The sequence below is a fragment of the Lynx canadensis genome, chromosome B2 (assembly GCF_007474595.2).
Source record: "Lynx canadensis isolate LIC74 chromosome B2, mLynCan4.pri.v2, whole genome shotgun sequence".
NCBI lineage: Eukaryota > Metazoa > Chordata > Mammalia > Carnivora > Felidae > Lynx > Lynx canadensis.
The window spans coordinates 12,253,374-12,268,295 of NC_044307.1; the positions used below are offsets into that span (position 1 = coordinate 12,253,374).

The 14,922-nt window shown below is 49.2% G+C and overlaps 1 protein-coding gene across 6 annotated transcripts in view; it reads left to right on the forward strand.

Annotated features, from left to right (window-relative positions):
• Positions 1 to 1,023: 1,023 nt before the first annotated feature.
• The window catches only part of ATXN1 (ataxin 1), a 396,156-nt gene continuing 382,257 nt past the window's right edge, over positions 1,024 to 14,922 (forward strand). For 3 of the 6 annotated variants that reach the window (XM_030314795.1, XM_030314794.1, XM_030314793.1), the window contains exons 1-2: positions 1,024 to 1,218; positions 9,299 to 9,413. The gene's annotated coding sequence lies outside the window, so the exon portion shown is untranslated. Of the gene's footprint in view, positions 1,219 to 2,173; positions 2,487 to 6,399; positions 8,594 to 9,240; positions 9,414 to 14,922 lie in introns of those variants that run through there. The other 3 variants (XM_030314798.1, XM_030314796.1, XM_030314797.2) reach the window with 3 other exon arrangements.

Consider the following 14,922-nt stretch of genomic DNA (forward strand, 5'->3'; position numbering starts at 1 on the left):
GAGTGGAGCGCGCGGGTCGTCTTCCAAGGCGGGAGCTGGGTACTCCAGTACCCAGGGCAGATTTGCAGACCTGCAGAAAACGAAAAGGAGGTGGCGGTGGGGGGGGGGGTGGCAGGGAGGGCACCCGCTTTCCCTGGCAGGGAAGGTGACGGTGCACATGCGGGGGAGGGGACCCTTCAAACTTTCCTGAGTTGCACGCCGAGGCAATCCCCGCAGCCCCGTGGTCCTGGTTCCGGAACGAAACCGGCTTGGAGGGCTAACGTGCACGGCGATCCGAGTTAGTCCTCTTGGACGATTCCCGGCGCGCCTGGGACGAAGGGCACGTCGGGATCAGACTCGCCCCCCCCCCCCCCATTCCTCCCCCTGGGGTACTTCGCTGGCTCGGAGCTGAAGCCCGACACCCCTCGGAGAGTCCTCCAGGGCGCCCCGAGTTGCACCCCGCGGTCGCTCGGTCCCCTCCAACTAGGTGCAGGGGCCCGGGGAGGCGCGCGAGGACCGACCGGTCACCGCTAAAATTACCTCATCGCTTCAGCTCCCCGCCCCTTTCCCAAACCTGGAAGAAGCGTCCCCTCCGGCCTGAGTCGCCCCCCCCCGCCCCCCTTCCCCTCCCCCCCAGCTGCTGAGCCGGTTCGGGCCACGCGCCGCCTCCCGGGGGGCCGCGGAGCCCCGGCAGCGCGCAGCCAAGGGTTAAGGGCGCCGGCCGGCCGGCCGCCGCGCCGTGCGCTCTCGGTGCTCCGAGCGGCTCGCCCTGCCGCCCGCCAGAGGGTGCCCCCCCCACCCCCAAGTCGGATCCTTGAGCTGCGGCGGCGGCAGCCAACTGCTCCATATTTGGCTTCTATTACACATTTACATACTGGAGCGAGCGAGCGAGCGAGCGCGAGAGAGCGCGAGGGAGGGAGGGCGGACGGGCGGAGGGAGGAGGGAGGGGAGGGGAGCAGGGGGGGGAGGAGGAGGAGGAGGAGGACGAGGAGGAGGACGAGGAGGAGGAGGAGGAGGAGGAGGAGGAGGAGGAGGAGGAGGAGGAGGAGGAGAGAGCAGAGTATACCGCAGACATCATTTCTACTACAGTGGCGGAGCCGTACAGGACCTGTTTCACTGCAGGGGGATCCAAAACGAGCCCCGCGGAGCAGCCACCAGAGCTACAGCAGCCGCAAGACACTGTTTCTCTCCCTCTGCCCCCCCTTCCCCACGCAACCCCAGATCCATTTACACTTTACAGTAAGTGGCTATTTTTTTCTCCTCTGATTCTTTCTCCCCCCTCCCCCATCCCCTTCGCCCCTTATTTAGATTAAAATTTTACCCCTACCGCTGCTCTCCCGAGAGGGGCAAAAGCAACAACCAGCAAACAAACCCCAAACCCCAGTCGCCGGCACAGAAAACAGCTGGAAGAGGAGCGAAGGGAAATCGACGCGTCGTGTTGTGTTGTGCTGTGTTTTGTGTGTGTGTGTGTGTGTGTGTGTGTGTGTGTACATACAACCTTCTCCCGCTCCAGCCTCCCGGGCCGACACCCCCGCTCGGGGCGCAGGGACGGACGGCAGGGGGCTGCCGGGCCGGTGGGCGCCCGCCAGGCGAGGGGGCGCGCCCGGGTTGGGGGTGCGGGCGCGGGCGGGGAGAGCGGCGGCGGCGCCCCGCTCCGGCGGCTGCTGGTCCGGCCGCGAGTGCGGAGAACCGTGTCCCCCTCCCTCGAGGTGGCGTAGGGGTAGGCGGCGGCGGCGGCGGCGGCGGCGGCCGGGGGTCGCGCTGCCCTCCTCTCCCGCCGCACCCTCCCCAGCCCTCTCCCCTCGGAGGGCGGCGGAGCGAGTGGGTCTGCAGGAGGGTTGGGCTCCCCCCTCCCCCGCCGCGGGTGGCCGCCCGGGCCTCGGAGCCCGGGGCGGGGGGTCTCCCTGGCGGAGGCTGGCCTCGCCGGGTGCGCGGCTACGGGCCGGGACTCTGCGCGCGGCCGGGCGCCGGGCGGTGGGAGCGCGGGGGGCGCGGAGGGGTGGGCGAGGGGGGAAGCCGACGCGCGGGTGCCGGGCGCGCGGCTGGAGTGGCGGCGGCGGCCCTGCTGCCGCCGCCGCCGCCGCCGCCGCCGCCACCGCCGCCCTGTTGGTGCGGCCGCTTCCTGATCATGTGCGGCGGCCGCCGCCCGGAGCCGCGAGCCCGCGAGCGCCCCAGCCCGGAGCCGGCGCCCCCGCCAGCGCCCGCGCGGCAGGAGCGGAGGAGCGGCGGCGGGCGCTGCCCCGCCGGCGCCGGGAGTGAGCGGCTGCGCGGCTGCTGGGAGGGTGAATGAAGCCAGGAGGAGGGGAAGGAGGAGGCGGCGGCGGCGGAGGAGGCGCTGCGGGGATTGGGATGCGCCCTGGAGCCCCGCTGCTCGCTCACTCTGGGCCGGGCCGGAGACTCCGCCACTCCCGCGGCCGCCGCCGCCGCCGCCTCCTACGTGGTTCCAGCGCTGCGAGCAGGCCGGTCCCGCAGGGGGCAGGGAAGGGGCCGGCCGGGCGGAGCGAGAGGTGAGGCGGCGGCGGGGCGCGGCGTGAGTGTGAGTGAGTGAGTGCGTGCGTGTGTGAGTGAGTGTGTGTGTGTGTGTGTGTGTGTGTGTCTGTGTGTCTGTGTGTGCGTGCGCGCGCGCGGAAGGGGGGCGGCGAGGCCCGTCGCGGTGGGGAGCGGCCCCTCGGTGGCCACTTGGCTGACTCTGCGGCGCCCCGACCCCTCCCCAGCCCTACCCCCACCCCACCCCACCCCCAGCCCTCAGGCCTCCTTCCTAAACTCCGGGGCTTGTGCTTTCATTTTATTTCCGACCACGTAGGGGGCTGACTGGGAGCGATGGAACAATTCAGGTTTTTCTAGGGAGACTGAGCGAGGACCTTAGTGGGGGGTGGAAGTAGGGTGGTGGTGGAGATCTTGCCAGAAAGCAAAACAAAACCAAAAAAAAAAAAAAAATTCAGTGTCCAAGGACCGTGGGGTCCGGTTCAACCCCGTGGCCGTTCTGTTTTGTTTTGCTTTCTTAGTATATAATCCTGCAGATAAGAGGGTAATATAAATACTTCGGGAGATTGAGAAATTGCTGAAGAGTAGTAAGGGCAAAGAAAAAAAAAAAGCCATTCGGAAGCTGGTTATATAATGCGCGATGTGGCTAACGAGAACGGCAAGCTATTTTTATTTTGTTTACCGTATGCTGTGCAGTAGGGACTCCTCCAAACTGGTGCCGTCCCCGAAGAGATTCTGAGCTTCCCTGTGCGAGCCACAAGATACAATTAGCAAAAATTGGAAGACCCTATTGCGCCCACAGAATAAAAACTACTGGCTTAGAGTGGCATACGCCCTGCACATCCTTTCCTACGTGCACGGGAATGTGTATATGCAAATAAGTTCCTCCTTTGGCAATCTAGTAGTCACATCTCAATGACATTTGTGTTTTGTAATGCAGGCTGTTCTTAATATTTAAACATTGTCGTTACATATCGTACAGAGCAGTGGGTAGTTACTTGATGGTTATTTTTAGGCACAGCTCGTTACTTTTCCAACGGTGTTGGTTAAGCCTTTTCTGTTTGGAAGGAGCCCTGCAGTTCCTAGAAGCCCCCGTTAAGCCCACCCTGTGGTGTATTTGTAGTTTGATACTTGGGTTGTTTTTTTTTTTTTTTTTTTTTTTTTTGAGTGTGGCATGAAGCCTATGTTTGAGGAAACCACCCAAGAGAAGGTTGAGAAAATCCTGCACATGAACTCTTGGAAGGGGATTGCACCACAAGAGCTAATGCTGTGGCATTTAATCTCCTCTGATTGCCCTCCAACTGTGCATGCATCAGTCAATATTTTAGCAGCTCCGCAGACAAATGGGCTTGAAAGCCACCTTCTAGGACCGGCAGAGGTTGAAGGGCTCCCCTGAACCTCCCGCCCGCCTGTCTTTCTCATCATGTAGATACGTGTCAGCGGTATAGGTTTTCCCTGCACTTACTCCGGCCCTGATCACTCCTGTAATTAGATCGGGCTGCCATGGCAACAGACAGTGTTCCTCGTCCATTCAGGTGGGTTTGTCTTGTGCCTGGACTATACTCCAAGTGTTTTATGCCCAGTATTTGTGCTGCTCAAGTCAGAGGAGAGGCTTCACTATTTCAGTTGCTGCTGCTTTCAGTCCTTTGGACGGGCGACACTGAATGAGGCTTCTAAGCTACTCAACTTTTATAAAGGAGACCAACAAGCTGTTCTTGCCCGGTGCAGGATGGAAATGCATCTCCCCAGACAGTGAAAGGAACCTGGCACTCCTGCTGATGTTTATTGTGAACAGATCAACAAGTATTTGGTACTTGTGAGAAACCTTCCAGAGTTTCTAAAGCGACATTTCTTTTGCAGTCTGGTGCCTTTGGCCTTGCGGGCCCTTAACCCCTTCAGGTGTGAAAGCACCTACAGGACTGGTTTTCTGAAGGATTTAACTCTGCACAAGTGATTGATTTAGGAAGCATATCCACATTGTCACATTTCAGAAGTTTACTGTTAGAAGAGCCATTATAATAACAAGAAATAGTACTGACTGCCGGAGCCATTCTGAATGTATGCATTTTTTTTGGAATGTATACATTTTTAATTTGGACCTCTTAGCCATCCAGGATCTTTTACATCTGTGATAGTAAGTTCAAAGGTTTTTCTCTCCGGTGAGAGATGATACAGGCCTGTAGCTAGTAGACTGACCACGGGTGGTGCTTTTGCACAATAAACAGCTTGTACTGTATTTTGAGATATAATTTAATGAGAGCAGTAGTTTACTCTTTGCATTAGGACACTACCTCATTAAGTCCGCTAGGCAGAGAAGAATAACAGAGAAAAAGGAAAGAAAAGTAGCTTTGGTTGCTGAAGCTTTCTGTTCCTCAGGAAATCCACCTAAGCGGGAGTATTTTAATAATCCTGCTGTTTGGAAGAAAAAGTAATTGAGAATAATAGTGTCTTGATTTGGTTGTGATCCTGCCAGTGGGTTTAGAGTTTTACAGCCCCATAGCTAAATTGGTAAACCGTTACTTTCCCCTGGGGTAGAATTCATTCCCCCGGGGAGGGGGGGGGAGGTTTACGGCTCTCTCCCCGTTTAGTGGGTTTATGCCCTGGGTAACTTGATTGTGGCCTGTTCAGATCAAGTGTTGCTGTGGTTAAGTTAAAAGGAGCTATTTTTTTCTAGGCTGTAAATAGATGGGAAGCAAGGATATGAAATAAGGTCCAGAAGTTTGAGTTTTACATGCTTTGGAGGTCCTAGGTTATATTTGCAGCATACAGAAGATCTCTTCACTTGCAGTAAAATGTGAATGCATTTTTGAATGCTTAAAATAAGTATGAAAAATGTTGCTTGATTGGGAACTGTGAAAGTCAATATTTTCCTGTCTGGATTTCGTTTTAAGAGGGTTTGGGTAACAGAAGTGATACTTTGTCAGAAATATTATAGCTAGGCTCCCGGGCCTCTGAATTGTCTTTCAGTCTTAAGGAAAGATTCAAGACAAACTCTTTAACCACCAGATTATATATCAAGTGCCTGTAGATGGCCTTACATTTCAATGGCTGTGAGTCTTGGGCAAGGCCAGCCTTATGAGAGTAGTGAAACATTAGTAAACACATTTCAGTGAGTCCAGTATTTATTGTCATTGTAGAGTATAAGGACTTACATTCCTTTTGTGTAATATGCCTTTATTTATTTATTTATTTCCATTCTGAAATGTCAAGTGGATTTTACTTTTGTAGTTACCTTGAATGACAGTTGGCTGATTACTAACACACTGTAACAGTGGCTCATTTTGTTTCCTGGGAGAAGTTAGTCAATAAACATATTTTATGAAAACCCTGGAAATGAGTGTAGGGGTGAATGTTAATTCTTTCAACTACAGTTGTGTGTACGTAACAACATGGTTTAGACTCTGAACAACTTAAAAATCTTGCGTATGTGATGGGGCATAGGGCGAGAGACAGGATATCATTTTTGGGGTGGCCCTAACTAATTTGATTTCCATTGCTTTTTTTTTTTCAGAGTTATTCAGTAATTTGAATGATTGACTTCTGTGAGAGATTCAGATATGTACAAGCTTAACTGCTTCAAAGAATGGATTTAATTCTGGTCATACTTTCAAGGTTACCAGAAGCAGGCCCTCCTTATTTTGTTAAAAGCATTGAAAATAAATGAATTGTAGAAATCTCAGCAGAGATCATAATTTCTGTCCTAGGGCATTACCCACAGGACTGCTCATTTTTAAGAATGAATTTTGCAGTCCGCAATTCTGCTGTTCACATTTTAGTTTCATCGAATTCAGTTCAATAAAATGCTCATTCAAAATTTCTTTAAGGGATGATATAATAGTGAGCATGTTGATTGCTGATTTAGAGAATTAGATTTTTTTTAAGTTTATTTATTTATTTTGAGAGAGAGGGAGAGAAAGAGAGACGGGGAGAGAGCACAAGCAGAGGAGGGGCAGTGAAAGAAGGAGAGAGAGAGAATTCCAAGCAGGCTGTGCACTGACAGTGTGGAGACCGATGCGGGGGTTGAACCCAGGAAGCGTGGGATATATGACATGAGCTGAAACCCATAGTCCGACCCGTTGCCAGCTGAGCCACCCTGGTGCCCCTGGAGAATATTTTTAAATGTTGGCTGAAAGAGTTGTAATTGGATCAGGGTTTTGAAGAAATATGTATAAGAAAAAGATTTTAGGTAAATAATCTTTGTTTGTGGAGGCAGTTTGTAAAATCTTATCCCTGTTTCATAAATGATGTATTGTTGTCTTTATCAGTGTAGTAATATGTTTTGTAATCCTGATAGACATGAACTTGTCAGGCTAGTGTATTATCAATGTTTGTAGTGCAGATTAGCATCCCAAATGTACTAAAACATGTTTAGAACTATTGCAGACAAAAGAGCGACAAGCATTGTATTTTCTTTGATACGTTCGATGTTAGCAGAAACGTCTCATTGATTTTTCTATAACTTTTAATGCATATCATTTGCGGAGTAATGAAAATGCAGTGGTAATTGCCATAATGCAAGCAAAAATGATATATCCTACCTGAAAATGACTTGTCAGAAAATTCATTGTAGTGTAATCAGAATTTGAGACTTAAGGGGGCAGAGGTTCCCCTGATCAGGCTCTTTTGATTCAGGCTAAGAGGAACTCTTATTTATTTATATATTATTTCTTCTTTACTATCACATCAGTTTTATTCAGGCCATCTTTCTTAGCAGTCTTCCGCTATTCACGGAACTGTGTTAGGTGGTTCTGCTGTGCTTTTGAAATACGAAGGGTTCTATTTTTAGTGTGTGTGTTGTAGAAAACATGCTATAGGTTATTTCTTTATTTATTATTTTTTGTATCTTGTTTGTATGTTTTTGCAGTGAATCCACCCTGCCTCGCTGTTGTTCTTGTGTTTCTTCCCTCTGAGGGAACAGCAAGTTATGTCAACTCTGTTAATTACTCTAACTGGTGCAGCACCACAAATACCTGGGAAAGAAGTAGGCATACCAGTGTGAGGGTAAATTAATATTTTACAGCCTTTGCATCATGTTTGACTGTTCTGTGCACTTCAGCAGAATAGGAGACTGTAATTTGGACTCTATAAAACCTTATCTGCCGGGTGATATGTAAATAGGACTGTGTGCACACACACAGATACACCAGCAAACACTCACTGTTAGCTCGTCAAGCGAGTGCTCTCTGCAATAGCTCGTCAAGCGAGTGCTCTCTGCAAATCCACGGTGCCTGCGTCTTGCTCAGAAATGATTGTCCAGTAGGTTGATGCTTCATTTGAGAGGTTACTAGAAAGAAACAAGAAAGGAGGTACTGTGTAAGAGGAAATCGAATTTGGTGAGCTTCTCTTTAACTTGGCCACCATTTATATGTGTCACGCAGCAGGCTTCTTGGTGGAGGGACAGACTTAGTGGAGTCTTGTAAGGATTTCAGAGATACTGGAATCTAGAACAGCTTACCTACTTTTCTGCACTCACGGATTACGTGTGGAGAAACCAGTGGCTAGAAAACTTCTTTTGCATTATCAGTCCGGGGCATGCAATAGATGCTTAAATAAATACTTGGTGAACGGCCTCGTTAGAAGGAAGAGCGCTTTGGCTACTGTTCGTTACTTTGAAACGTGTTGGAAAGCGATCGAGATTAGTTTCCTTTCCAGCTGGGCCCTCCTCTTAAAAATAGTGAGTGTGTGTGGATGAGAATAGTCATGGCTACCGAGATGTGTTGCCATCCAAGGATAATTGGCTCATTTACCTGTTTACGGATTATTCACATTGGAGATTGTATTCATAACTCCAGAATAGTTTCTTTCTGACATCCAATATAATCCTGGGCTTTCTCCCTACTTCTGTTACCTGGCGTGGGCTTAGGAAACCCAAACTAAATTTAAAATTAGCCCAAACAGCTAATCAGAGAGGGAAAGTCTGCCCAGCAATGACCAGTTTGGGGGTTAGTTTACAACCGTGCTACTGATTCTTTCTACTTAATGTGGACCATTGGGGATGATCAGTATTTGAAAACAGTATTTTCATAGGGCTGAAAACTCTGTGAGCAGATCAAGTCCTCAACTTCTTCCATTTCTATGCTTAGGTCTTTACCTCACAAAAACTACAAGCACCAGGCTCCCTGATGGAAAGGTATATGGAAGATTCATTCATTCTTTCATTCATCCATTCACACATTCACTCATTCATTATACGGTGGATTAATTTTTACTTAACCATGCGCAAGGCATTGTGGCAACGTGAAAATGAAATAGACCTATAGTCAATAAGTAAATAATTTCAAGTTCAGCGGAAAGTCTCGCGGAACATGTGCATACTTTTACAGTGTTTTCTGCACTTGATACATTTTTCTATCCCATTAGACCAGTATGCTGATGACTGTGCTGTCCCATGACTGCCCTTCTAGTTGCATGTTGATAGTAATATATGCTATATTAAAATTAGACTTTGGCTCGATTACTATTCAATTCATGCCCATTTCACCAGTTATCGCTGTGATGACCAGCATGTGTTTATCAGATGATTGGTTAGGATCATTAGAGAAAAGAATGCCAGTTCGTGGCTCAAATGGGGCGACCAAGCTCTTAATTTGATTGAAGAGATGACGTTTTTGTGGGTTGGCCTCCCTCCGAGCCCTGTTGGATAAAACCAGACCTGCCTTTTGGACTGGCTGGTAACCGTAGTTTCCATAACACGAAAATGCAAACATTTGATGTCCTTGAGGGTCTGGGTTTCGGTGTACAGACAGTTTAAGGTGGAACTGTTTTTTTTTTTTGAAGCCGTCTGTTCTGCTTTTCATTGTGGATTTCTTCTCCCGCACCCCCTCGACCACCGCAGGAGCATCGTGCAGAAAGTCGCCAGGCCGGTCGGTGCAAGCTGGGGATCTGTGTGTCATCCTTGTAAGACCGTCTCCTGCTCCACGGCCACTCAAGGGAAGTGCATCCCGTGTCAGGTGAGAGTTTTTGCTACGCTCATCTAGGTTCCATCTGAGGATAAGGTCTGACCCGGAAAGTCACCTAGTACCCACGCTTTTGCACGCTGTAGACTGTCGTAATTGCCTTTGCACACCAGATCCAGAGGGAGGTTGAGAAATTGCCACGAGACTTTTTAAAAACTTGGCTTCAATATCTCTCCTGTTGGTTTAATTTATGTGGTTCATGAAGAAGTCCACGTTTGAGTTGGAGCTGGTTGACCGTTGTGTGGTAGGCTTGAGTCCCATCGTCTTTGTCGTCCCCTTTACATAATGCGGTGAGACTGTTTTTCTATCCAACTGTTACCTTAAGTCACGGTTTTCGTGGTACAGCGATTCAGGTGTGGGGAGACAGAGGCCCATTTGTTCAGCGGCAGCCAGGATTTGTCGAATCTTGAATTTCTTTGTGTCTGTTTGGATTTTACAACTTCCTGATTGCCTCACGTACAGTAAATTTTTCTGGCCTGGAGAGTCATGCCGACACAGGGTGTAAACAGCGTTGATGACTCATGGTTCTGTATTGAAGAGAGGACAAGAGGATCCTGCCTAAACAAAATCGGGAGACGTGGAAGTTAGACAGAAGTTGGGGCAAGAGGGCTTTGAGAGCACTGGTGGGTGCAACCAAAGGAGATTATGACATAGATCTCCTCTTTCTGTTTTCTTTGGGAACAGTCCTGCTGGACTCTTTCAGAGGTTCCCAAGCCTGGCTGGGCAACGGAATCACCTGGAGGGTTTAAAAAGAGGGGGGAAAAAGGATTGGGGCTCCACCTCCTGAATCCAAATGAACCTCAATGGTCTCTCGGAATCATAGTGATGCTCTGCATGTTTGAGAACTTCTGGACGAGGTGGTCTCTGGGCAGCTCTTCCCGGTCACGTGCCATTTGCTTACCAGGCAGGACGCGGGTCTGTTGTTCCTATATACCTCACGTATCCAAATCTGGATGTGCAACTGATTTGTTAGGAGGCGGATATTTGCTTTACCAAAATGTTCATTTTAAAAATGATTCACCAGGAGCACCTGGGTGGCTTTGTCGGTTAAGTGCCCGACTTGGGCTCAGGTCATGATCTCACGGTTTGTGAGCTTGAGCCCCGCGTCGGGCTCTGTGCTGACAGCTCGGCGCCCGGAGCCTGCTTCGGATTCTGTGTCTCCCTCTCTCTCTGCCCCTTCCCTGCTCACGCACTCTCTCTCTCTCTCTCTGTCTGTCTCAAAAATAAATAAACGTTAAAAATAATTAGAAAAGAAAATGATTCACCAGCTTTCTTTAAATAAAGAGCTCCCCCCTCTACACCTAAGATCCAGTTTTTAAGCTGCGGATAAATTCCGTGGCATCTGGGATAAGAGCACCGGCTCCAGAAGCAGCCTGCCTGCCTGTGGAACTGCCATTGTGTCCTGGAAAGCCCTAGAACCTTTCTGTGCCTCAGTGTCTTCATGTATAAGGTGGAGATAAGATTAGAACTGTTTTCTAGGGCTGCTGTAAGAATGGAATGAAATACGCATTTGCTGGGTAGGATAGTGCCTAGCTTATGGTGTGTGATCTGTGAACCTAAGTTATCTTTGCATACGTGCTGCCGAAGCGAGCTCTGCACATAAGTTTTATCTTTGTGATCCTGTAACTTTTCTCTCGACAGGATGATTGTAATGTTCTTGTTTTCTGATGGTTGCTCCTGGACCGTACATGACTAGGAACAAGTAAATACACTTGTACCTTGATCTTTGGACCAACGCTGTAGACATTTGCAGCTTTGCAAAGCAAACGAGCCTTTTATTTATTTTTCTGAATTTTGTGTCAGCCCCACCCTGTTGCTGCGATAGAATGCACACGTATTGTTTTTATATTGTCGCAGGGTGAACTGAGAAGTTGCATGCACAGATGAAGTGATTTGTGGTCTGAGTAAAAATGAACGAAAACCTGAGTCGCAGAAAGGGTCGTCAGTAAGGTCCTCTTGGGGGATGGGGCAGAGGAGGGAGGCAGTTATCCCAAACACCGTATCCTTGAGAAATACGAACGGGGTCCTTTACATTTTATTGGCTGCGGTCCAGGGAGGGGTTGTTTCAAAGGAAATAGAATAATAGAATACCCCCCCCAAGAGTTACGTGCAAAGTTAAGCCTCTTAAGGTCTGCAAGTGTCAGCTGCATGGAAAAGGGTGAGATGCCTCACCACTGCTTTATCTCTTTGGGGTATTATCATTTGATATGCTAGGCAGAGAATCCTCACCTTCAAGTTTTGGGGAGAAGTAGTTTGATTGCATACGTGGTTAAAACACACGCACATTTTTTTTTTTTTAACGTGCGATGTTTACAAGAGAATTTTATTGTGGAAAAAAAAAAAAACGGGCATCAGAAAGTCCTAGCTCTTGGTCAGTATGTGCAGCTGAGAAGACACCGAGGTTTTTATAGTATATTAAGCAAGTCCAAGTGTCTTATGAATACGTATTGTATTACCAACATAGTGCAGAGTCACCTTGAGTTTTAAGCGGCTGACATTTTCTGTGATTGCATTGAAAGGAAGCTTAGAAGCATTATCTAAACATTTTGCATAAAAAACGGCCCCTTTATAATCCTCACAATTGATGGCTGAACCCAAGAAGGGGCACAGTACCATTCGTGCGGTATTCTGTTATATTCATTAAGTTGTTTTTGTTTTTTAATTAAAACCTAGGCTGTAAGTATTTCTGGTTCTGCTTCGTTTGTGCATGTGATACGGCTGGCTATGACCTCGCTGGTTCCCAGGCACTCTCTGTGTAAAGAAATGATTCATTCATTCATTCACTGCATCTTTTTTTAAACTACTACCTGGTGCTGTGGGAATGAAAACGAGTAAGAGCTCCCAGAACGAGGCTGCCTTCTTCGTGGTCAGGTAGGGGCGAGGAGAAATGCCCGGCAAGACCTTACGCAAAGCAGAATGGGGTGTCTTGCTCTTACCGGGGTTACGTTCTGATATGGAAGGAGTTCACAGTGACGCCGAGTGGGATGGCGAGGAAAGACCGGGGGGAGGAGGGCTCGTCGGAGTTCAGCTCTTGAAGGCTGGCCAGCATTTCTGTGGGGAGAGGCGGCTGGAGCAGGGGAAGACCCGTGCAAGTGCCTGGGACGTCACTGACGAGGCCATTCTGGCCGAAGCCCAGGTGCAAGGGGGGGCGTCTGCGTTGTAGACGGGGTGGGGGTAAAATTGCGGGGAGAGGTCAGGTCTGGAGAGAAGCTCGGAGGAGCCGCAGAGCCGACTTTGCGATCGGGAGTTCTTGCGCCCGCAGGAAGTTCGCCAGGCGGGAAGCGAGGAGGGCCGTGTTTCGGGGCTGCAGTCAGCAGGCGTGAAGTGCACGTGGGAAGAGGCGGGAGGCAGCGGCACGTGGGTGCAGCACGGCCTTCGGGGGCTTGGCCTTGAAACCCGAGGGGAAGGGAAGGCTGGTGACAGGCTGGAGGGCGCCTGGGGGGATAACGGGGTCCTCTCCCTGGAATCTCAGACGCCTTGCCGAGGACTGAACTGCAGCTCAATGAAATCATGTTCAAACCTTTCTTCCTTTAAGACCTTAAGAAAGGAAGGAAGGAAGGAAGGAAGGAGGGAAGGGGAGGGAGGGAAGGAAAGGAAGGGAAGGGAGGGAAGGAAGGAAGGAAGGAAGGAAGGAACGAAGGAAGGAAGGAAGGAAGGAAAGAAAGAGGGAAGGAAGAAAGGAAAGAAAGAGAGAGAAACCTGAGCTAATTTTAGCTAAATCTAATGTGTGTATGACAATGAATGCCGCTTTTGAAATTCAGTGCACGCAGCATCTCTTTTCATTTAAACAAACCACCCTTCTATTTTCCTCTAAACAGTTTTATTAAGATTTTCAGTGAAGCCCTGTACGTACTAAGAACAATTCCAGCATTTCTTTTTATCTTTCCCACCGTTGATTTATTTATTCATCTCATGTGATAGGCGGAAACCACATTGCTCCATCCACCCAGCTCTGGAGCACTTGTTCACCTGTGGAAAGTCATCTACTGTACTTTGTTTGATAAATCACATTAATATGGGTGTGTTTTGTAACTTTCAAGGCTTTCCGGGAGGCTTTATGTGGACTCTTCTAAATGTGACGCACACACACACACGCACGCACGCACGCACGCAAGGCACAGCTTTCTGAGCAACTTGGCTTCCCATTTATACTTTATAGAAAATGAAGAAAGACAGAGCGAGTGAGCTTTGACTCCGGGATGAAAAGATGCTAAGAAGACATGGCTGGAGATGATCTGGTTGCAGTTCTGTTAGTGGGCAGTCGGTTTTAATATAATTAGAGAAGACTAGAGGATCATTCAAGATGTTTTTCTTTGACCTGAGTTATTTAGATGGGTTGTCTCTATTCCCCAGACTAGCTCACAATGAGGCAGTGAGTTTCCTACCTTCCATAAAAGACAAGAAGGTTAGGACAGGAGTGAGAGGGCTGGAGAAAACCACTTCAGGGGCAGATCATTCTGTCTGCACATCTTTAATGAGCATCTAATATGTGACAGGCATTATGCCAGCTGGGCTCTGAAAGAAATATAGAGATGGTGAGCCGTTCCCACTTACTGTGTATTAACTCATCTCATCCTTACTGCAGTCCTTGGAGGTAGGTACTGTTATTATCCATTATGTGAATGAGGAAATCAAGGCACCGAGAGGAGAAGTAACCTGCCCAGGGTTGATTAGCTGTTAAGTGGTGAAGTCATGCTTGGATTCCACCCTGTACTCTTCTTTTTTTGTTTGTTTTTAAGTTTATTGATTTATTTTGAGACAGCGCAAGCCGGGGAGTGCGACAGAGACAGAGGGAGAGAGGGCGGGGGAGGGAGAGACTATCCCAAGCAGACTTCTTGCTGTTAGCACAGAGCCCAGTGCAGGGCCCGATCCCACGAACTGTGAGGTCATGACCTGAACTGAGATCAAGACTCGGATGCTTAACCGACTGAGCCACCCAGGCGCCCCCCACCCTGTACTCTTAACTGCAGCCATGCATTGACTCTTAAGCCCTGAGCCCTGTGTATGAGAAGCTTACAGTTGAGTCTAGAAGGGAGGGCGTCTCTTTAATATTTAAAAAATTACGATAGGGCTGTAGCATCTTCCACGAGGTCCAGGTCAGGGAAGGGTTCCTGTGTGCTGAGCCTTCCATTTGGATGTTTGGATGCTGGCCTGTCAGCTCAGGGTTGCCCCCAGGCCATCCTGGAGGTGTTACCGTGTTTTTTTTTCACTCGTCCTCATACCTCCCTGAAGTTCCTACGCACTTTGAATAATTATTAATTGAAAAGAGCGATGGCAGTGGCACCGGGCTTATCTGTGTCGCAGGGGATTGGCTTGAGCTGGGCTTCAAATGCGGTTCAGCGTCAGGAGTCCCAGTGAGACGATGAACTTTTGACTCTTCCAAAAGCTTCCCTGGGTCATGGCTCAGCTTGCAAGATTTGGCAGATACAAAGTATTCATCTCTGCAGTTTGCTAGGTGGTGGGCTGGCACTGGATGTAAGCTCTAAGAGCAAAACGGGCGGTG